Source organism: Pseudopipra pipra, chromosome 3 (assembly GCF_036250125.1).
Source record: "Pseudopipra pipra isolate bDixPip1 chromosome 3, bDixPip1.hap1, whole genome shotgun sequence".
Lineage (NCBI taxonomy): Eukaryota > Metazoa > Chordata > Aves > Passeriformes > Pipridae > Pseudopipra > Pseudopipra pipra.
In genome coordinates, this window is record NC_087551.1 from 2,089,767 (window position 1) to 2,112,929 (window position 23,163).

Genomic DNA, 23,163 nt, shown 5'->3' on the forward strand with positions numbered 1-23,163 from the left:
AGCTGCCGCAGGAGCAGGTCAGTGCTGAATATTTTGAAAACCTCCCTGAATATTTTGAAAACCTCAACTCTAACTGGATACAGAATGATTTCCAAACACCTTGAGAAAACAAGAGATAGTCATCAATATTTTAAGGAAAACAAATAAAAATAAAAATAACTACCTGGGCTAAGATAGGGAAAATTTCATTTATTTGAGGCACCAATGGGTTTTGAAGCTGTCCTTAATAAATAGCTTCATATATAAGTACTAATCCACTTTTTAAAATAGACCTCGAGTGTGTTCAGTGTGTTTTGAACCCTCCCAGCAGACACACCTGCTTCACCCCGGCTGGGATGATGTAAAGCAAGATCTGTATCTTAAATGCGAGGGTGTCCTCTAGTGGTGGCAGGGCTGGATCTTCTCCCTGGGACACGAGCAGTCCCTGAGGAAAGGATCCGGGAGGCTGGTCCCTGGATACTCAATGCCATCCCAAACCACAGGTCAGCAAAGCATCCCTGGGGTCTCAGACACACAGAAAACACCACGCCCAAACTCCTGATCAGCATGTAAAAAATGCCCGAGCCCTCCCAAAAATATATGCCTACAGCAGGTGGCAGGAGGTTGTTCCCCTCATTAATTTTGGTTGGTAATTAAATTATTATTTTTAATATAATTAATTAAGCCTTGGTAGAGCGAGTTTGGTTCTGCTCTCAGACGATTTGCCTTGTGCCAGCCCTGCTCAGTGAAGATCTGTGCCCCTGGTTGTGTCTGCACAGGAATATAAAAGGGCTGTCAGCTGCTATTTTTGTGCTCTGCCATCCTGTGGCTTTGTTGGCGTTTAATCAAAAGGAAGAGATTTCGTTCTATGTGTTGCTACAAAATAGCAAGAGGTGATACACAGTAATCACAGACAGGGCTGAAGGGAGCAAAGGGAAGGAGAAATCCATCTCTGTTCTTCTCCTGGTTCTGCTTTTTCCTTCCAGGGAGAGAGCGAAAGGAAAATTTGACGCTGTTTCTTTGGGGCAGTAAAGACCAAACCACTGCTCACAAATCAAGATGCAAATGTGCTTGTCAGTGCTGGTGCTTCACTTTCTCTTACTCAAAACTGAGAGAAAATACAAAGATGGTTTCAGCAGGCACAGGAATTAATGGACACACCTCATCCAGGGAAAGCTTGGGAAATGTGGGAACAAGAAACAAGCCTGAGTGACGTGTTTGGGTGTCAGCCCCCAGCAAAGGGCCAAGTCCAGAGGTACATGGGATTCCTTTCACTTCTGCCAGTTTGGGGGACACCAAGTTCAGAGGTTACCTGCTGGTTTGGATACTGGAATAGCTTCCAGTGGAAAATCAGACATTAATGACATTAGTGTTTTAACCTGATTTAAATCTTGCACCTCTGCTAAGGAAGCATCTGCTGATGTCAGTAAGTGCAGCTTGTCATTGATCTCAGTCGTGCTGAATGACCTCAGCAGGTCATTCCAGGGGATGGCTCCCCCCACACACTCCTGCTCCCAAGGACTCTGCCAGGGCTCTGCCCACTGGCACTGATCCCTCCTGCCTTTCCAACATCTGCACATTTCCATCTGTGACAAACCTTGTGGGCACAATGATGTCCCCATGCCAGCATATTTAACTCAGTCTATGGGTTCATCCTTCCCTTCTGATCATTTCCAGGATCAATGGATATGGTGTTAATCCTCAAAGCATATTGATCTTTCTAGTTTTTTTGGTGCTACACAGATGTCCTTAAAAGTCAGGGTCTTCAGAAAGAGAAGAAACACAGTTTAAATCTCTGTATTCTTCTATTTCAGGGCTTTTCTAGAAAACCTCTCATTGCCAGTCTCTCATGACAACGTGCAGTGAGCAAAATGCAGAACACTTTGAAAATATAACTACTGTAACTTGAGAACGTATTTGATAATAACCATTATAAGCAATACAACTATTTCAATGGTAACAACTTATTGTAGGATTTAGTATGTTTAAAAAAAATAAAGTTACCTCAGTTATGTGACTTCTCAGGTAAAGTCATACTATTAATACTTTTGACAGCCATGTTTTACAGTGCAAGCCAAGAAAATGCTATACATAAACAGAGATATGGAGATTATTTCTTACTGTCACTGGGCAATGCTACATTAACCTTTCTGCATTCTTTGTACCACCTAAGAACAGGCACAATTCTCCTTTGCCTCATACCAAGTGATCTCACACGGTAGAAATGCTGAATTATGAACCTCAACAGGCATCAATCACTGTGGAATTCCACAACTCATTAGCTGAAAGGTGGGTAAAATGTTCTGTTAAAAAAAAAGTGACAAATGGGATGTTATATAATTAATGTCAAAATTGTTAATACGTATCTTGTTATAGCTCAACATCAGCAAGACTGGGAGAACCATCCTCTTAAATAATAATAAAAAAGATGATGTTTATACATAATAATTCTTATTCATTAATTCTAAGTAGTTTGAAACTGTTCCCAGTACCCAGCACAGTGTTGTTGGCAAAGCAGCTTCCAGTGCTGTGAAAATGTTCTATTTCTGTAATGCAACTTAATGGGTATTAATTCACTTCTTATTCACTGAAAAGCACTAATCACCACAAAGACTCTTGGTATTTATAGAGGAGCAATTTGTAATTCCATCACAAATGCACTCCAGCATCCAGGATGGCACAGCTAAAGGTTTCCAAAGATTTGGGCCATTACATGCCACCATGTGTCTTCCAGAGCTTTCTGACTAATCTATACATACCTGGTTTAAGGCAAAGCTTGAGGAAATACTATTTTTATTACCAAAAAAGCAAAAGCTCTATTTTTCTGTATAATACCATCCACCAATATAGTTATTTCTCTCTTGTTAAGGGAAACGTTCAACTTCATTAAGGCAATTCTCAGGGAAGATCTGATTTCTGTCAGCCAGTGGCAGGCACAGGCTGAAGGAAAATAGCTGCTCTTTAACCAAAATTAGGGCATTTTGCAAACATTAGGCTGTGGCTTTATGCTTCATTTTGCTCTAGCAATCCCATTTGGTAAAAAAAAAAATGCAAGTAGGGATGTATCCAGGCAATAAGTGGAGGCACAAACTGAACTTGGATCAGAACAGAGCAGCATGGAATATTTTCTTGTCTCAAAGCAATTCCTCAAAGGGTTCCTTCCATGTGCCAGTATTTTCTTTTTTTAGGAAGGCTCCTAAAGTTTTCAGCTAAAAACCTGCTGAGCTTCAGCCTTAAGCAAGGTCTTCATCAGTCACATACAAAAAATGTCTGTTCCTGACAACCAACCCAATTTGGGTCTCACTTTACTGAGGGAAGAGAATGTCTCTGCAGGAAGAGCAAAACTAACAACTAATCTTCATTAAATCTCTTCACCGAGAAACACAGAGGAAAACTTGCATCTGAACCTATAATTGGCATTGTTAATTTTTTACCACCCCAGGAAAACCTTTCGGTTTTCATTAATAGCAAAGTTGCCCTCGTTTCCATGCCATATCCTATTTTCAGCTCTCACCTGGGCACCAGCACCCCCCAAAAAAGCAGCAGGAGAATTTTGCACGGTGCCAGGACGGCTCCAAGATGATCCATGTGACGCACAGGCCCCCGGGAAGGGGCTCTGTGAACCCTCCCACACAGGAAGACCCAAGGGAGTGTGGGCAATGCTGTCACTATTCCACCATTCACACCCTCCTTGGGGCTGGGCAGAGCTGTCTCCTCTCCCACACTGGGACAGCTGGGTCTGTCAAAGCCTCCCTCACGCCTTTTTCTTCTTTCCCCTTTTCGTAACTAAGCATTTCTTTCAAAACACAGCCACCAGCACCTCCCTTTTTATGTGACAGCTCTGTGATAAATCTGCCACTAGGACATGAAAGATTTTTGCAACTCCCTACCCAGCCTAAGAGGTTTCAACTGTATTTTTCACCTCTAAGGAAGATGCCTGGATGGCATCTGTGTGAGGAAAGGGGAAGACTCAGAGCTGAGAAATCCAATCCACGCTGTAAAAACAAAACAAACCATCCCCAAAATCTCTGAGGAGCAGAGCACATGTGTGTAAGAGCTGCTAACCCAGCGGTTAGGACACTCTCCTGGGAGGGGGATTGATGTGTCTTTAATAGAAAGCCATGGGTGGATAAAATAAACTTGTCCCTGGAGGTGGCACTGAGAAGTCAATGTCTGCTGCCAGATGGCACAGCACACACAGGGCCTGGGGCAGCTTCCCAGCTTCCAGCAGCCATTCACTCCCCAGGGATGCCCAAAATACCAGGAAAGAGCATGAGGGCACAGCAGGGACTTCTGCGTTGGACAGCACTGGACTGATCACCAAACAGCCTCTGCCTTCATCACAAACACTTCCTGCTGCCAGAACAACTGCTCCACGCACCCCACTGCCCTCAGAAAGACAGGGATCTGAGCCTGGCTTTATTTTTTTCAGGCTGAAGTGTGAGGAGGCTGCTAAATGCAAAGAGCAGGGTGCCATGGTTACCAGTGCCACTGGATCCCTGGCTGAGCCAAGGGCTGCAGGACTGAGTGCTGGATAAAGGCAGTCACTCCCCGATGTGCTGGGTGTCTGTAAATGTGACACAGCTGCACTTCACAGGCGCAGGAGGTGCTTGGTGTGTAGATCCTTCAATAAACAACATTTTTTTCTGCTCAGTGGTCACGCTCCTTTCACACCAACTGCACCAGCTTTGCCCTGACTGTCAAGACACAGATGGAACTGAGCTGCCTACAAGTGTGACTTGGCTCTCAAATCCTCTCCCACAGTGCTCCAGCCAAATAAAATGTGCCGAAAAGAGTTTAATTTTTCCCTCTCTAATGCAAAAATATATCTTTACCTTGCACGATAGAGCAGAGACCAGACAAAGAACTGGAATTCTGGAAACCTGAGCTGTTTCTGTCTCTGGAATTACAAGCATGGCATGATATTGGTTGCAGTTTATCTGGTCTAACCCTGAGCCAAAAGGAGAGCAGGTTGCTGAGGGCTGGTCCAGCCAAGCTTTGAATGTATCCAAGGAGGAGATTTGGCCCCTGTTCAGGGTTTTCCCAAGCTCACTGGAGCATTTTTCCATGGACTAGGTTTGTAAGAGGGAACAAGCCCGACCCTCTTGCTTTGCCTCTATTTTCACAACACACACACACACACACACCAGGGAATATCTGAGGCTCCACTTCCTCGGTGTCCCCAGGAAATGTGGGACACAGCACTACCTTGGGGACGAGCAGGAGGTGCATTTGGCAGGTTTGTTTGGTTTGTAGCACAAACAAATTGATACATCTCACCCAACCAGCAGCACTCTGTGTGCTCTATCGACTGCACTGGCATTGTAGTGACACGGATTTTACACTCATAAAATAAATTACTAAATTGGCCTTAATTCCTTCTTCATGCCAGCACAGCATCACCAATTAAAGGAGCTACATCCATCGAGGGCTGCCTGACAGCACAGTCAAGTGGAACATTTCTACCAGTCTCCAAGACAGCGACAAAGACAGTGTTTAAATACAGGATTAAAACCCCAAATCTTTCAATGTAATTGGAAGAGTTTTTTCTTCTGAGATTCTGCCTTAGCAAAGTAACTCTTGATGGTGTCAGACTGATCCCAGTGGAGGCCAATCCAAATAGAGCTGATAAGTATCATTTGGCAGGTTTTACAACTAGTACTCTTTCATATCTCACTTCACATCTCGTTATGATCCTTATCCCTTAAAAGCTTTTGATTGATGCTCTGAAAGAAAACCTCTGGAATCCCCATCTTCTCCTGGACTTTCAGCCCCTTACTGGCAGATATCCACTGCCAATGACACCCTCTCAGGCTCCAGGTCCTGGTCCCAAATTCTGGAAGCAGCCACTTTTCAATATTTTACACATAATTTCACTGTTCCCTTGGTACCTATAAACACAACCTCTGCTTATTCCTTCCTTGCTCTACAGTTACAGCAAACAGCTTCTGCACCCCCTTGTCCTGGGACTGCTGGGTACAGAGAATGGCAGATCTATGGGATGGTTTTTTTGAGAAAACAATAATTTGTCATGTTTTTGACATTTTCTTTTTGTCTCTTCGTCGCTGAGCTAAATGTGGTGGTGTAAAGAGGGTAAGTTAAACAGCTCACAAGGAATTACGAGGAAGGTGTGAATTAAGAGTCTGATATTCTTTCAAGTGAGTTGTATCTATTTAATCCCAATTTAATGCCCATGGAGTGGATGTCAGGGAAGCAGAGCAGGGCAAAGCAGGGATTACAGGAGTGCAGGGGGTCTGACTTGCACCATCTCACACAGCACTGCCAAACACGAAACCAGAGGCACTGAGCTCTGAACCAAAATGGTTCATGGCCCATTTGCAATACTCAGGTGAGACAATTATTCCATTCATGCTTTCATGTCCTTTTATAAGCCATTCCCACTGCCTCAAAGAGTCAATTAAGGAGAAGGGATTAAAGACAGAAAAATAATAAAGGATGAAAAAAGGCAAAACATGAAAGGATAACATGACATAAATACTCTAATTTCACCTCCCAGTAATGACTTTCATTTTTAATCCTTCACTGGCTGAGAAAGGACTATGGGGATTGGAGAAAATGATTATCTACAATTTGTGACTATACTAAACAAACTTAAAAACCAGCAGTGAGGAACTGCTACCAAAGTGATACTGAATGTTCAAATAAAACCAAGAAAACTCTAAGTCTTATTGTGTACACTTCACTGCCTGGTTCTTCATCTGAATGGAAAAACCTGCAATTAATCCCTAATTTATTTCTGTTTTCCATTCTGTACCTACTAATGGCAGGTACCAGTCGAGTTTTATTGCCAGACATCCCCTCTTGTATATAAGTGCTCCTACCCACGAGTTCCTCAGGGAGTACAACACTTTCCTTTCACAAGTTCTTCCCTGTGCTGCTTCCCCCAGTCCCAGCAAAGGTGGGCTCAGATGTGCTGCTCAGGATCTGTGCAAACATCCCTCTCACAGCCTCTGAAACACCACCACCACTTGGGATAAATCTTATGGAATATGGGGCTGACCTGAGTATCAACTGTGTAGAGTGCTGTGGGATGGGAATCCCTCCTGAGTTCCTGGTAAATGGTACCAGCCATCAAAACACACCACAATAACAGGCAGGAAGGGCTGGGACACAAGGCATGTGCTCACCCTGCAACCCCAAACTCAGGGCTGAGCTTTCAGGTGGTGTCCTTGGTCACCCCCACAAGGGCTTTCTGAAGCAAACCATAATGCAAGGAGCTGCCAAACCCTCGGCACATCCCTGGTAAGTCAGCAGTGTGCAAGGAAAGGCCCACGAGGATGTGTCTGTGGAAAAATCCTCTGATGGAGGAGGCAGCCCATCACTGGGATCAGCACTGATCACACTGACTTTGGGTGTCCCAGGCAAAGCAAAACCATCTTTTTTAGCAAGAACACTTGGATTTTTAGCAGGCATCTTCTGATTGAAGTGGGCCAAGGATCAATTACCCTGGACACACACCAAGACATGCAAATGGAAACGTATTTGGAAAAGCACACAACATTTTACCTTCTGAAGGATGGAACAGAAGGTGTGTGTACACAAATTCATCCACATTTACACCCCTCTTGCTTTATCCCCATGCAGGGAGAGGGAGAGATGTCACTTTATCTCTCCCTCAGTATGTGGAGATCATGCCTTTCTCTCAATACCTTTGATTTCAAACAAATATCCCCTGTGCTAGCACCAGCCTCCTGGAAAACAGCCACTGCAGCCACCACCTCTCAGATTTCCTCCTCTCATGACAAGAGCAGGAACATCAGGATTGGAGGTGTCAGGATTCCAGACAATGTCTTGCAGAACACCAGGAGGGAGGTGTAGGAAACCACACTAAGTCTGGCCATGATGGTAAGAGATTTTAAACAGTGACTTTTCAGTGAGTGCAAGTAAATGTGCTTTATCAAAGCAGCAATTGTGTCAAGTCTTTTCACCTCTGCTTATTTTGGGTGCTTCTAATGCACTCACCCAGCTGGACTGAAGTGCTGGACAATAATGATACACAGGATTGAGTGTGAAGACCAAGGTTTTCACAACCACTTCCAATGCATCTACAAGCTGCATATTAAAAAAGGTGGCAACATAAGTGATTAAAGGCTCTTATACAGATTGAGAGAGAAAAGGGAAAAAAAATCAGGGATGCTGTGAGACAGAGAACCTGATTTTCAGCTTTGAATTGAAATCTTTCCGAAAGAAAGACTAATTTTCATCAGGAAGAATCAGGACCCTCATGGAAAATGCAATAGAAGTTTTACACTGTTTAAATTTCTATATAATTTTTCCCATTAAAAAAAAAAATCTATGTTTTGCAACATTTTTGGCTCCTCAGTATATTTTCTTCTGAAGTTTTCACCAGGAAAAGCCCAAACTAATTACTTGATGATCTCAAAGCCTCAAGATCACATTTCCTTGCACATGCACATGAAAAATATTGAATAGAGCCTTTAAAAAAACCTTTCATTGCTGGGTACTTAGCAAAATTGATTGAAATTCAGATCTGCTGCCCCGTGGCAAATTTTGATAATTCAGTATCTATTTGCATTCCAAATCAAGAGGAAAAATTGAAATATTCATAGATCCTGTAGAACAAAATGCACTTAACAATTTTGCCATAAAGAGAATTGAGTTTTCAAAGTGATTTAAATGCTGTTTTTCCTGCCATGGATATACCTTCTCCTGGAAGTTACAGGGGGGATTTCAGTCCTTATTTTCCCCTCTGAGATATTATATCCATGAGGGTTCCTCCCCCAACAGTTCATATGCTATTTTTATCAAAAGAAAAAGCAGCAGTTACTTAAATCCAGAGCTTTTCCTACCAGCATATTGCTACTTTTTGAAATCAAGCTTTTAGGTATTCAATGGAATTTCAAGATGAAAAGAAAAGATTTACACCCTAAAATAGCCAAGTGACCATTAATCATTAAAGTCAAGATCATCTCAAACCTAGATTTAAATTGTTACATTAGAGAATTGAAGATAAACCTTTCCTCTCTCATCACAACCTTAAATCTCTCTCTTCCGTTAGTTTTTTTTCCCTAGGAAAAATTCCAAAGTAAACACAATTTTTGACCTAAAGCAAAACAGGAATGAACACAAGTCTGGTGGAATGGGAAAACCCTTTTTTTAATTACTTTTTAAAATATAGTTTTAAGCCAAGTGCATTGGGACAAACTTCAAGCTCCAGTAAATCTCCAAGTGCCTTCACAGTCCTGTATTTCCCCCCTGCAGCTCATGCACTGCACACAGATATGTGTGACTGAAATGCCACTTTTAATAGGCAAAAACTAAAAAAAAAAAAGTATTTAAGGCTTTTTAAGGAGGATTTTTTTTCCCTAAGGGGCCATCAGATCTCCAGAGCCTCCAGGTGCACACCCTTAGCCAAGCAGAATGAAATACTGTAATTACTGTAATTAACAGAGCTGGGGGCAGCACTGAGGCAGGTATTTATACACCTGAGCTCGAGGTTCTCCCCCTCAGAAAACAGGAGTTAGCTGTGATAACCACACAGCAATGGCAGGTTGTTTTGTATTAACAGCAAGTTATGATTCTCACAGTGGGGCCACTTTGTAAACTATCTGAAAGCACATTATGATTAAAAGTGCATTAACAGATCCAGTAGGAGTGACTGAGGACAAGCCTGGTACAAACAAAATGGAAATCACTCCAAATTGGTTCCCATCATCTCTAGTCTCTCTCGGGAGCCAGAATTCCCTGTATTTATCCCATTTGCATGGTACATGTCAGTTGGTGTATAAATAGAGCTGAGTGTACAGCATCTTGTGTCAAACCACAGCAGTGAGTCACCAAGGAAGGGGGAGAATCGTTTTTGTCTTGCCTGTACAGACAAGTATAAATACAGATAGTATTTATTGGCAAGTTCAATGCAAGACTGGGGCACAGAAAATTCCGATTAGGGGAAGAAAGGTCTTTCACCACAAAGCTCAGAGACAGGGGCCCAGAGAAGCCATGGGATCCCCTGAAATTCTGCTGGCCAAGGCCCTGAGCAATGTGACTGACCTGAAAGCTGGCCCTGATTTCAGCACAGAGTTGGAATGGAGGCCTCTAGAAATCTATCATTGAAAGCATTCTGTGATTCCAAGAGACAAAACAGAGAAGCACTTCTGGGAATCCGCAGTGTCTGAGACTCTACCTGGAACTGTGCTCAGAGTCTCTTTGCTTTGAGACCAAGTAGTCTTTGTTTTCTTGCTGGGAGACAGTTTTTACATTGCTCTGAGTGATAAAAGTACACAACTATAAATGCCTTTCTGACTTCAGGAAAGTTGGATTGTACAGAGACTGCAGGATATTGCACCAGAAGCCTTGCAGGGGGTTTAGGGAATAGAGGGGTTATGGAAAGAGAAAAATGCATCACACTTGTAGCAACGTCATTTAAATCCAATCCTGATGCTTGCACTTGTCTCCACAGTTTTCTGTCATAATTCAGGTACTATTTCCCTTCTGCACAACAATAAAACACAACAATCAGCAGCAACATCTGGGCCCTACTCTTCTCAGTAAGACTTTCACCCAGTTATAAGGTAAAGCACAAGAACTCAAATTGGAAATAAACCAGAAGTTCTGACTTGACACTTGGAACTTCAGTACAGCTGCACAATTTTAACTGCTGCTGTCAGGTTATATTTTACAATAACACCTTGTTCACCCAGAGACATTTTCTTAACCATCATCCCTTGTGTTTTAGAAGGTTTAAACTTATTTTTCCTTTTTTTTTTTTTTTCCTCTCCCTTTGGGAACTAACTCATTTGGAGTGAAGATTTCCCTGTGTGCAGTGAGTACCCTCAATCCCTGTTCACAAGTATAATTCTGCCCCAATGCCAACTTTGTTTCCCAGTCCTTGGGAAAGCCATAAAGCAGAAGACACTGCTCAGAAGATGCTTGACCTGAGCTGTAACTCAACTGCAAAAGCAGCTGTGAATTCATGGTAGTGCTTCAAGTGCTTCTTGTAGAGGAAATTCTTTCTTTACACATCAGTTTATACCATTTGTACCTCTGGGAACATCAAACCTCTTATTTTCTTTAGCTCAACATAACATCGATCCACAAATACCTCTGGGATTGTTCCCTCTTCTCATTATATTAACAATTTTTAATTTATTTTTCCTGGAGAGAGGGAAGGGTTCATTCTCACAAACAGCATGTGGAAAGAAACCTTCTTTTGTGTTGCCTGGTAGCACCTTGAAACTTTTGTGTTACAGTGGCAACAATAACACAACTCACAGTAATTCAGGAAGCTGGTTAATTAGTATAAATGTATGCAATATTCACTTCCCACATGGCTGAGATTAGTCAAATGTTTCCATCCAGGCTCCTATTTTCCTATTGCTTGTTCTGCCTGATTAACACAAGATGCATTTTCTTTTCTAGCTGGAGGTTACATGTTTTAAACTTTTCCAGAGGGACTTACAAACAATTCACATTGCTTGACTTCACATTCATTGTTTCACTAGAAAGAAAAACAAAAATCCAAATGTTCACTAAGCCTCAGGTTTTTTGCTTCCTGTGAAATCAAATAATCACCAACACTGGATGATCCAGAAATCTCATTTACTTCCATGGGTTTGAAAAAATTATTTAATAAATTTGGGTCAAACACTGTTTTAAGATTAATAAGCGATTTACTGTCGACCTTGTGTAACCAGGATTCTATTTTGTATCTCCACCAGTTTAGCAACTTTGAAACCATCCCCTTGTGCCTTACACCAGCTAATTAGGCTTCTTTACTATCACTAGTTAAGAGTAACTATAAAGTGGACAAATGTCCATTTAGCTTGATTTACATAACTTCATAGTAAAACTGCACATCTGACAAGCACATTGGGAAATCACTGCGAGGGGAAGATGTTGGAAAATTACAGAGGTTATTTTCAGTAATTGCTGAGTTCAACCAAACAGTTACAGCAGATTAGGGGCTTCAGGCTGAAAGGACGGATTTCAGCATGAGGTTTCTGACTTGGTAAATTACTAAATTAAAACTATGGGAAACATAAAAAGCCGCCCGGAGTGCACTTCAAAAACATAATTTGGAGAAATGATTTGTAGCAGGGAAATAAAACCAGAAAGGGACCAAAGGAACAGGAGGAACTCCCTGTGTGCTACCAATGGCTGGGCCATTTCATGACACAACTGGGCACCTTCACAGCACCAAGCCCTACCTCAGGAATTAGTTCCATGTAATGCTACTTATGGATGAAGATTGACAACATCTAGCACTTTATCAGGTAGTTTGGCATGCCCACATATGCACTGTACAGACATGGGCTCCTAAATACCCACAGATGGAAATTCTGGGAGGAATTGGGCCACTGTGCTCAGAGCCAAGCAGGAGCACCCACGACCACACTTGAACCTCAACCCTGGATGTGAACTGCGCCCAAAAAGTTGTCCATGTGTTACTTATTTGCAAGGGGCTTTTAGTGAAAGGAGGTTAAGCGGTTTATCAGAGCTCGTCTCAATGTAACACATGTGGAGCAGACACTAAATAAAGAGCTGCAGTTCTATGGCTGGAGGGAAAGGGGAGAGAGAAAGGGAAAGAGGGAGGGAGGGAACAAAGATCTACAGATGAATCACCCCAACCATCCCACCTTTTTTCTTTTTAAGGGAATCTTTGGATGTGCAAAAACACTGACTGTCATTAAATGCCAGCCTGTGCCAATAACTACTACACAGAGCAAGTGAGCAACTTTCAGTAATTTCCTAGGACAGTACCTCATACATCTCCCTCACCTGATTTTTTGGTACTTCCTTTTACACCCCACTCCCACAAAATAATAAAAAAAGATAAATCTAACTATCTTTACAAAAAGAGTAACAAGGCACCCCTGCCTTATTTTACTGACTGATCCTAAACCTCCAGCTACTCATTTTCTGCCCCAGTCCATTATGACACTCCTTGAACAGCACACACAGGTGGGAAGCCACTGTGACACTTAATTCAGGGTGGAATCACACCAGTTTAGAACCAATGAGGATGATAAATATGACACTAATTAAAGGAGAGGGGAGGGTGTAGGGGAAAGAGCACACAACAACTCCACAAAACCCCAATGATTTCTATGAATAAGTACCCAAAACTCAAATTCCACATCTGGCAATTTCAGAAAATCTCCTCTGACTCCCTACAGACTTTCTTTCAGCAGGAAGTTTAATTAAGGTGGGTTGTTTTTGTTTTTTTTTCCCTTTCCAGACAGGAAATTCCCTCTGCATCTGACACAGAGTGATTCTTTCATTTTCAGGACCAGGAACTCAAAGGAATACCTGAAGCATAGCAGAGCTAGGCTTGTGCGAAGTATCGACCATACTTTTCTTTTAAAAGGTTTTATTTGCCTTATTTAAAACATGAACAAGAATCCAAGGCTTGCCACCATTTTGCCCCTGCATTGGTAAGACAACTGAAGAAGATAATGGGATACATAAAATACTGCAATAAACCAAAGTTTGCCTCATGGCACTTCAAGTTCCCTTTCTAAATTAGTTCAGGGAAACAGCAATTGGGTCACTCTCATTTTAGATCCCCCAACAGCAAAAAGGCTGATGTCACCAATTTTGGGAAAGAAGCCTAAATTGTTTGTTAATTAACAAAGCCATTTAACTTTCAAAAATTAATCACGTCCCAGAAAGTGAATGTCAAGGTTACCTTGAGTCAAGAACATTGTAAAGGGATAAAACAAGGTTTTATCAATATCACTGTGCCACACAGTATTGTGAAAATAAAACACAGAAAACAAATAATCCAGTGCTCTACCCAGAACATGTATGAAAGAAAGAACTTCAATGGGTAAGATTAAAAACAGTAGCGGTAATAATAAATAACTTAAGGGAAGAAAGCACTGACACACAGAGACACACATTAGCTTTTCTATACAATACTTCTAGATTTGCTGAAGACAAATTTCTCTGAAGTCATTCCATATTTACCAGTGCTTTTCTAAATATGCAAGTCACACCTATGCTGGTTTGGGTTTTGTTTGTTTTGTTTTGTTTTTTACACAAACCCCCTCAGCAACCCACTAAGTGTGTTCAGGGGGTTAAAAATAAATATTTACATTTTAACCACAATGAAAACAGAAACTAACGCATGTTCTCAAACAGCGATGTCCCAGAACAGCCCGAACTCACCTGAGGCAGCCCGGCCGCCATTGACCACCCTCACCGGAACATTCCCAGCGCACCTTTCCTCACAACTCTGAGGGGAAAAATTACAGCCCAGCTGCCAAGGCCCTTGGCAAGTCGTGGAAAAAGCCTCCTGGTGCAAGGACCAGGCTCAATTCCCCAAATATTTGCAGTGCAAACTGCCCTAAGTGCTTTGGGAAGCAGACAGGGGCTGCGGGCGCTGTGAGGGGAGGTGGGTGTGGCACGCGCAGGTCCCTCAGCCTCATCTGAGGGGCAAAATGGTCCCCTGACCTGAGGAAAATATCTGAAAGAGCAAACACTTAGTGTTTTACACAGGGAAAACACTTCCCAGGGATTTGGCGGCAAAACCTACCTAGTGGATATGGTTTGGGATGGTGAGATTGTTACCCTCATGGTAGTGGGGACTTGAACCCCCTCAGCCCCAAGTCCATCCTTTCCAAAATAAGGCAACGTGACTCAGTTTAGAAAATGGCGGCGCCAAAATTCAGCACCCACAAAATCCACATATACATGGAATTTTAAACAAATAACCTCTGTGTGTGCATGAGAAAAAACCTCAGGCCCCTTAACTACCATACTGACAAGCTCTCTTTGTTCTCTCGTGTTCCCCAAGTCCCATCTTCAGAATTCAGGATCTCATTTTCAGTGTGCATTGTTTATCCCTTCTGATACATCATACATAGAGCTCAGCTGTCTCGTAGAGCAGAAGCAATCCAAGCACAGCAGTTTCAATACAAAAATTCATCAGAAAACAGCCTTTCTGGTCTCAAGCAAAACGGGTCATTTTTTTCTTCCTTTTATAGCTTTCAGAAATAACCTTATGCAAAAAGTGATTACAGTTGTAATGATAAAAAATGAGGGGAAAATGACAATAAATAATGTAATGCCTTTTCTAAGCACATCAAGGGTTTCGAAGCTTCAACATATGAAGGGTCTTTTTTACCTCAGTGAGCTGGGTAATATAAGGTGTCTAAATGCAGAGAAAAAGAAAATATCATCTGTCACTGCCGTAACAGCAAGAAGATAAAATTGTTTCTATAGGCTGAAAACAGAAGTGCTCCTGAAAGAAATCATCACTGGAGGATTATTTTTGGATGAACAGTATTCATCAAGAGTTTAAGGAGGGAAAAGAAAAAAGTGTGTGTCGAGAAAAAGAAATGTAACGACTGAAATTAAATATTTCATCTGCCTATGGAAATATAATTCCTAATTGAATAAAAAGTTTCCTTTTATTTGGTGGACAGACCCCAAGGTCTCTGCAGAAATCCACAGCAGCAGCTTTTAATCTCTTAGTTCTTTATCTCTTTAGTTCTGTTTCCTATACTTGTCACCAAAACACCTAAATTGCCATGTAAGAGGGGACATCCCCCTTCACCTTCTTCACTCCATCTCTTTAATGTGTGTTTAGGATGGACTTGGGAAGCCTGGGTACTACACTGGCTTAAGCTCACAACCACAGAACCTCTTGTGAACCTGCTGGGGATGGCCTGACATATCCCATATGGCACAAACACCTACATTTGGATGGAACAGGATAGTAATTCTTTTTTTAGCAGGTCAGTGAAGCCCTGATTCTACAAACAGAATGTTAAAGAGGCAGTCTCACCACAAACCAAAAGAAGAGCACAAGAAGCCATTTTAGGAAATTTTACACAAATCAACTGCTGTATATTCCTCCCCTTTTTTTTGTTGTGTGGGTGGCACATAAAACAAAGAATGCACTAAGATAGAGCTGTTCTACAAATTGATATAGATTCTTGTTTTTTCTTTTAATGCCACATAAATCAAGACTTGAAATCCACTTAGGGCCAAAAGACTTCATAACATGAGCTGCAGCAGTTCTTGCCAAGCAATGCAGGCAGACTGGCCTGGATTCTGCCCCTTCTGTGAAGAGCAGCAAAGCTGCTGCTTTGCCCCTTTTGCACCACTGTGGCTGCAGCTTTCTTCCTCTACAGCTCAGGACTGTGATTTTGGGCAATGTGAGAATCAGATCAAAGCATTCAGCAGAGCTGCAAGGTGCCTGTATGAAATCTGAAAGTGTATGAAGAATGGTGTGGAGAATTGCATTCAGCTTTCTGAATGTAATCAAGGGCTCTCTCCTCTGACCAGAGTTCTTTTTTCAGGTTTAAAAACTGACACTGTGTTGTCTGATTAAGCTTCAAATTATTAATCTATTCACTACAAATTATTATATATATTATAAAGGACAACTATTCAGAAAGCTTTATCTTAAAAGTTACTTTTCTTTAAATTCAGGCTTGATAATTTTCATTTTAAACCCCCAACCTTCCCTTCTAAAACACTGTTGGTCTAAAGAAACCTGATCAACAATAGGTGGTCTCCATTTTTCAGCAGCTGAAAAATCTTTCTTGCTTTAAATCCTTTCACTGCAAAAAGGACTAAAGTAGTTTTGCTTTATGTCCCTGAGAATATTCCATCAGGTTGAAGTCAAATAGGAGAGATTTCAGCCCCAACAATGAACGCTCAGTGTGCAAATCATACATTAATCATCAGTGACTTTTAATCAGTTCTGCCTTGACAAAAATGTACCTTCCAGTGCCAGGCACTCAGAGCAGCCTCTTCTCTGCCAGTGTTCCACACTGGGGTGTGGGAAATAGCATCCCATGGTCTCAAAGAGAAGGAGAAACAGTGGATATATGGAATGTCAACGTGATCAAAGGGATCAGCTCAAATACTCATTGTATGTTCTTTCCACTTAAACACTTTTCCTCAGGAGGTAACATGTAACTCTCAGACAGGATTTCATCTCCACTTGCAGGGAGCATTTCTATTTATCTGGCTTGTTACTGCAGATATCATTATAAGACATGCAGTAATACCTTGTCATCATCCTGACAAATCCCAAAGGAATGTAAATGCTTTGCAGACAGAATCCTTTCAGATTAAATCCAAGGCAGGTCACTAAAGGAATCTGGCTGGAGACTCAAGCTCGTGCCATCACCTAAACTTGCAGTAGCCACGTGATGACAGGCAGCCAACACCCCATGATAAATGCACAAAGACCTTGGACTTATCCTGATGAGTCCTCTATTCCATGAAAGCTGTCAAAGGAAGGCAAGTCAAAGAGGAAAACAACCAAAAAAATCCCAGGACATCCAACCCTGATCCAACAAAACACAGGTACTTCATAACCAGTTCTGTATAATTTCTATCTTAAACCAAGCTGTGTTTGCAACAACAGCCCGAGTGTAAAACACAAAGGAGGATTGCAAAGATCCAAGATCAGCAATGACTCTCCCAAAATACAAGACTTTGGTGCATTTTCCTGAAGCAGGCTCTAAGAAAAGCTCTACCACCAGCATCAGTTACTTCCCTCCTGCAACAGGAGGCAGATAGACAAATAAACAGAAATAATAATAGACAGATACTCTCACTGGGTCCCTCCTTCTGCAGGAATTCCTTTTGTCTTTCCTTGCACCTGCTTTTGAGTAGTGAACAGCATCGTGACTGAACCAAACTGTTCTGTGTTTCCTCAGCTACAGAAGGTTCAAGGAATTTAAAAATAAAACTCTGTTGTCTCATCGATACAAAGGATTTTCCTTCAGTGAAAAGCAGTTTTACAAGCACCAGCAAAGCACCACATTTCACAGCAGCAGAGATGAAAACTGGCAAGAGCAGGGTTGTACAGCACCTGCTTAAAGAAGATTGACACGAGAGAGCAGCAAGGCTCTCGGTTGCTAAACCTCCACAGATGGTTTCATTCACACCAAGACTCCTTTCAGCACAGGATCACTCAAATCCTTCTCTCCTGATAACCTTTACTGATCAGAGTACCCTGCATTTCCCATCTGCCCTGATCTCACGCAGTAGGCTGGGCTTTGAGATGTGTACAAGACAAGCTGCTATTCGTAGGCATTATTTTGCCTTATCTGCCCTTTATTCTGCCTGCTCCCTTCCCACGTGGGTTTCCTTATTTTTAACAATCAACCCATACCCCTTCAAGATTTCTGTCATCCCTCTAAATCTGCAGCACCTGGAATTGTCATCTCGAAGCTGAAACATGACTTCAAGCAAGGAATTGTCATTGATTTTCACCTCATCTCCAGGAGGAGTTCACACATTCTGTGATAATCCTGAGTTTAAGAAGAATTAGTAATATGCTCCTAAAACAACTCAAAGAGGAAAGTGAGAAAACCAGCAACATAGTGATTTATTCTTTTTTTTTCTATGCTACCAATCTTATTTTCTTGGATTTGAGATCTGGGCTGTCCACACCCTTGGCATGGTGGATTTTAGAAAGGGACAAAGATCAGCCCCACATTTGAACCATGTGGAAAGGGGAGTTCATGCTGGACATGCCACATCTCCAGGCTGGAGGGGCACCAGTAAGTGCTGCTGTCGGCAGGGTTGTATGCAGGGGTGTAAAATCAATTTTCCCCTGAGACAAAGGCCAAGATATTGAGCTCTAGAAATGAATCTCATGATACAAAACCATCACCACTTCCAGAGGAGCCTCACTCAGTTAAAGCCTGGAGTATCAGCTCCAAGTGAAGAGATCAGACAGAGGTCCCCAAGCAATTACAGGAAACAAAGTCACCCTCCCAGCAGCTGCTCTAACAAAACCAGGGCTCTAGTTCACACTATTTCATTCTCAGGAGGTACTTCCTAACTAGGTTTCAAAAGGAATTCAACTTTTGCAATTCACAAGCCCAGATGAAGAAATCCAGTCCATAGGTCAAAGACACAATTATCTCCAGCCCACATCAATCTCCTTCCCTCACAGAAAACTTGGATGCTTTTTTCCAAGACCAAGGGAAAAGAATTTAAGCTCCTTCAACTCTTCTACCCCTCCCTGCCACTTCCATGCAACAAAGCTAATTTTATATATATATATATTTTGCTATCAGTCACACCTACTTCACTGCAAACTCCTTGCACTGGGTTTTCCAAAGGCAAAGGGTATTCCCCTGAATCCCATCAAACTTACTTAACTGAAGTGGGAATATTTTCTCATTATCTGGGACTCCTAATTCACCCGAAGCTTCAGTTTTCTGCAAATTAATATTGTCACTTACTAAACAAAAGGATCTGTGAAGTAGTAATTTGTATATAGTTTGATGAAAGTTATGGATCCTAAATGGTTGCTTTGAAAAAATATTTGTTAAAACCATTTTGAAAACCCCATTTTTTTTCTAGTTTTCCAATCAGAGGAGAAGCAGCAGGGGAGTCACATCTTGTGTGACTACTCAAGATTGCAACTCAGTATTCCTTTCATATCAATAGACCAATATTTGCTTAACTTTCTTTGTCATCAAAGTCCCACAATATTTATTACAACAGTCACAAAAGGAAAACTGCAGGGTCTGAAGAAAAAAACCCAGAGCTATTTGGAAGATCTGCACAATTATTCTGTTTTACTTACACTTTCAAACTATGCCCAGAGTGTTTCTTCCCTTCTAGGAAACTGTTCTACATCAGAAACTTTTCCTGCAGTTAACATGAGGTTATGGAATTATTTTATTTTAATAAATGACACATTAAAAGATTACCTCAGATGTGACTCAGATAATGTTCAGAGATGTAGGCATGGAACTAATAGAGGTTTTCCAAATGCTTTGGAAAGAGTTCCTACAACTAGTGCTCAAAAATCAGAAATTCCTCCCTGGATTTTTTCCTCTGTCAGCCTGTTCAGTGACTTTTCCTACTTTCTGCAGTGGTTTAATATAAAGTTTCCTTTTCAACCACAACTACAAGGAATAAAAAAGGCAAGCTCCTCATCCAACTTTATTACTGAAGTACTGGTAAACCTCCAGTTCTTGGAGAGGGATCCAGAAAATCCAAAGGATACAATTGCTAAGTGTCAAACCCAATTTCTTCCTTTACCAATAATGCAATGGCAGGGCCTTTCTGCAGCCCTTCACACACAGTTCACAGCAAACTCACAGCCAGTGACCATGATACTAATGCAGAAAAATCTACCGAGCAGGTTCAGAGCAAAGGCAACATTTCAGCCAGAAATCAAAACCCTGGGGAGAGACAAGGTGTAAAAACATCATCTTTATGTCCTGTGTCTGACATATGGACCTAAACAGCTACAACTGAGCCCCTGAAGCACTAATGTGCTAAATAATACAGCGAGGAATAAAGGCCCCCACAATCCACCACTGCATTTGAAGAATGTGTTTAAGAGCTATGGGTAAAGTAGCAAAAAATAGAGGAATATCAAGAAGAGTCTGACTCAGTCCTGAAGCTTGTTTTCAAAGTGACTGTGATATCAACACAGGAAAATCTACCAAGCAGATTCAAAGGAAATGCAACTTTTCATCCAGAAATCAAAACCTTGGGATGAGCTCAAACACCCACAAGGCAAGGCTGAAAACTGATCTACACATACCAGGGGCAAACATCACTCCTGAAGGAAAAGTAACTCGAGACTATCTGCTGTTTCATAAGCACTGGGTGCCAACGTGGTTAAAGAACATAAGGCACGTAAGTGACCCTTTTCTGGGGAAAACACAGGGAAAGTGAACTTGTAGGAGTTCGTGCTGGCATTTCAATCAGCACTGCTGCTCTTGGCAGGGATCAGCAACAGCTTCATCAAGGCACATGTCACCAAAAGCATCAGTGTCTCCCCAGTGCTCTGGCAAGAGCTTGGCCCCAGTGCTCTGTGCTGCTGAGGATTTGCCTCTGCTACTGTGGATTCTTGGCAGCATCAGCTGGACCTTCTCCTCTGACAACCCCCCAGGGAAAGTCAGGAACTGTTTAGCAACAAGTCTGAGCTCTTAAAAGTAACACTCTCCAATCCTCCTGCAGTGTTAAGTTCTGAGGTCAAACTCCAAGGAATTGTTTGGCACTTGGGTTCAGACAAAATAGTTTCTTGTGTGTGCTAATGACGAAGAAAGAGAGGAGTGTGTTCCTCTGCAGATCTGATCAATCCACTTCAAACCTCTCTGGATGTGAAAAGCAGGTGCTGTCTGTCTGTATCCTACACATAACCTTCCCACACCTGTAAAAACCCAACTGCTGAGCAGCAAATTGCATCTCCGGTGGTATTTCTGGCCACAATAGCAACAATTCAGACCCCTGACTGCAAGCAAAACTTCACTGTAGGTAAGACACGTGTGCTGCTGTCAAGGGGAACAGGACAGGACCCAGGAGCATCCTGTCCTCCCAGCCCTGCACTGCTGGAACAGTGTGGATGTGCCCATGGAGCCCTCCAGGTCACTCAGCACTTCGAGCCTTATAGAAAGATAAATGCTAAATGATTATAGACCAAAACACTTTAGCTTAAAAAAAAATTGGAAATGTTAATGTTGTCAGGTTAGGTAATAACATGTCACACTGACAGATTATGAAAATATTTACTGTTATTTTTTGAGCAGCTCAATTCATTAATTAATGACACATCTAAACCGAAATAACCCACAGAAGCCTCCTGACTCACCCCAGTGCTACGTGACTCTTATCTACAGATGTACCACTTCCACTTACAGGGAGCACAGAAAACATGGGAAGAGGGAGGCCACAACTGCTCCCCCAATGCCATATTCAACCCTAAATAAGGCAGGAGGTTGTGCAGATCTAACCAGGAGAGGCTGGCATTTGAACCCAGCCCTTGCAGTAAGACAGGAGTGGTCTGACAGTGGGAGGACTGGATTGGAACACATGGCACACAAGTGCAACACAACAAGCCTGCTGTGTTACAGGAAACACTGAGATGTGCACACACAGTTAGGGGTGTTTAAGCACATGTTCTGGTGGATGGATAAAATACTCATTCTAATTCCTTCAACTAACCAGTACTTGCTGTGCTACGATAATGAATAATGCCCATATCAGACAGGAGTGCTGCCCACCACAGCACCTTCCCTCAGCTCCTCCCACCCATCCTCCAGGGGGGCTCTGTTTAGCTCAGAAATTTCCCTAAGTTCTGCCTTTGCTTTAGAATGCAGAGGGAAAAGTGAATCCCTTATAACACAGCAGAGCTGCCAGGGCTGTTCTGCTGGGCAGAAGCACAGCTCTTACTGAGGGTTCTGAGTTGAGGAACACCAGGTGAAGCTGCTCTGGGTTAAATCCACATTCCCCACCTGGCTCCGAGGGCCACCTGAGCATAAGCAGGGCCACAGTTTGGGTTTTTTAAATAAAGCTGATCTTAGGTAATTAAAGGAATATTTTCCAAGCATTTGGCATCAAAAGTGAGGATAGAGAAGCAGAGTGTGCATTGCCAAAGCAGCCAAATACACATGGGGAATGCCATCCTTACACATTTAGTGCTAGAACAGGCATTTAGCAGAATTATGAGTATCTGGGATGCATTCAGTTTGTCCCTGATTTGCTTCAACTGCAGGGCTTTTATGGATACCATCCCTATTAATCTGCCTCCTAATAAAAATAACGTTGAAGTAATTCTTTACTTGGAGTTACAGAGAGTTCAACTGTCTTAATAAAATTAACATGTAAAAATCACTTCCACAGCAGCCTTTGCTGGCCCTCAATCACAAGTATCTCTTCTCTGCTGCTGCACTGCCTGTTTCACCCATCCAGGGAGCATCTGTTTGACCAATTTAATGGAACTTAAAAACCAGAAAACAAAAGACATTTGTAAAGCCATTTAAAACGCTGCCATTGACACATTACAATTTGGCTTCTGACTGTTCAGCAGAGATTGATTGCCTAAACAAATGAGTTTATTTTAAAGGCTCTGCACATACCTCTGTATAAAATGAAGTGTGATACCACTTACCCATTACCAACACCTCTGGCACATGCAGTTGGAATTATTCCTCACTTATTCCCACTGTTATCTGGGTTTTAGATCCAATATTCTATCGCCTGCTGTTATTTTGGTTAATTAAAATGACCTTGGCAAAGCAGAGCATCCACAAATACTTAATGTCACCCTGCTGGTCCCTGAATAAGGGAAATAAAGGGACTGTTTGATCTACCAAAAGCCGATACCAACTTCATTAACAACATCTTTCAAACACACCACCTGAAATTCTTCCAGCTCCATTTCTGAAGTGCTATGAATTGTATATTTGGGATAATTTCCCAGCT